The sequence below is a fragment of the Brassica oleracea genome, chromosome C1 (genome assembly GCF_000695525.1).
Source record: "Brassica oleracea var. oleracea cultivar TO1000 chromosome C1, BOL, whole genome shotgun sequence".
Lineage (NCBI taxonomy): Eukaryota > Viridiplantae > Streptophyta > Magnoliopsida > Brassicales > Brassicaceae > Brassica > Brassica oleracea.
In genome coordinates this window covers 30732250-30733456 of record NC_027748.1, presented here as the reverse complement: position 1 = coordinate 30733456, position 1207 = coordinate 30732250, and positions in this window count along the sequence as shown.

Below are 1207 nucleotides of genomic sequence, written 5' to 3'. Positions count from 1 at the left end.
ATGGCAATCTTGTAATTACTTGAAGATGATGAGGGTGAGAAAGTAAAGATGTCATTTTCGAAAAAAAAAAAAAATTTGATGGCATTTTTGTAAATTATATGAACTTGTGGGGTGAATAGGGCAAAACCAATTTTCAAAAAAAAAAGAGGTTAGTTTTGTGTTTGACTTTAAGTTGTAGGTCAATTTTGCAAAAAGCCCTTCTTTCTTGTATCATGTGCAGAAATAATAATGTCTAAAAGATGTTTTTTAAAAATAAAAAAATATTTACATTACATTTAATTTTAAATTCATTTATTTTTAAGAAAGTATAAAGTAGCTATTTCTATTTTTTATTTAGCTTAATTTTATATTATGATTCTATGTAAATTAGTTTTATTTAATAAAATTATTTTTCATTTTTGGAACAATAATTAATACTATTTCATTTCCTTAAAAAAATAGAATTTAATAAATTCTAGTTTTGTTAGTTTTTAGTTAAAAATTATGTTCTGATTTTTATTTATAAAATTTTAAATATGTTCAGTAATTTGGAAACTTTATTAGGCTTATGCGTACATTGAGTAAAAAACTTATAGATTTAATTATTTAACTATCCCCAAAAAAGTAAATATTTATATACTTTAATCTTTGATGTGATGATATAAACAGTATAAATATAAATATCTCTAATAAATTTATTATGTTACAATAATCTTGACATCATGTAATAACTTTTGAAAATAATATTATATTATTTATAAAGAAGATGGTAATCACACAATTTTATAAAAGCAATATTATATTCATGAAATATAATTTTGTCAAAATATATTACAATATATTGTTTGTAAAATGTCCATATTAGAAATATGAGGTAAACATTCTCTCGTGTATAAAATAGAGAAATTAAAACAAAGTTAAAAAATTTGTAAACACTTTGGTGTATTAAGTAAATATATACTTGGGCTGGACTAAATTTAGGATTAAACCACTAAGATTTATCTTGTTTAGCCCAAAGTCTTTTGCTAATTATCCCTTTATCAATACCATTAAAAGAGGATCATTCTCAAATTATATCCTTAATGAAAATTACAGTTTTCTCAAAAATACCCTTATTTTTACAAAGAATTAATAAAATTCATTAATGGCATTTAAGTCTTTTGGTTTTGGGCCTACAGATACACCTAAATGGATCTATAAATAATAGGCCTATATATATATTTAAAAT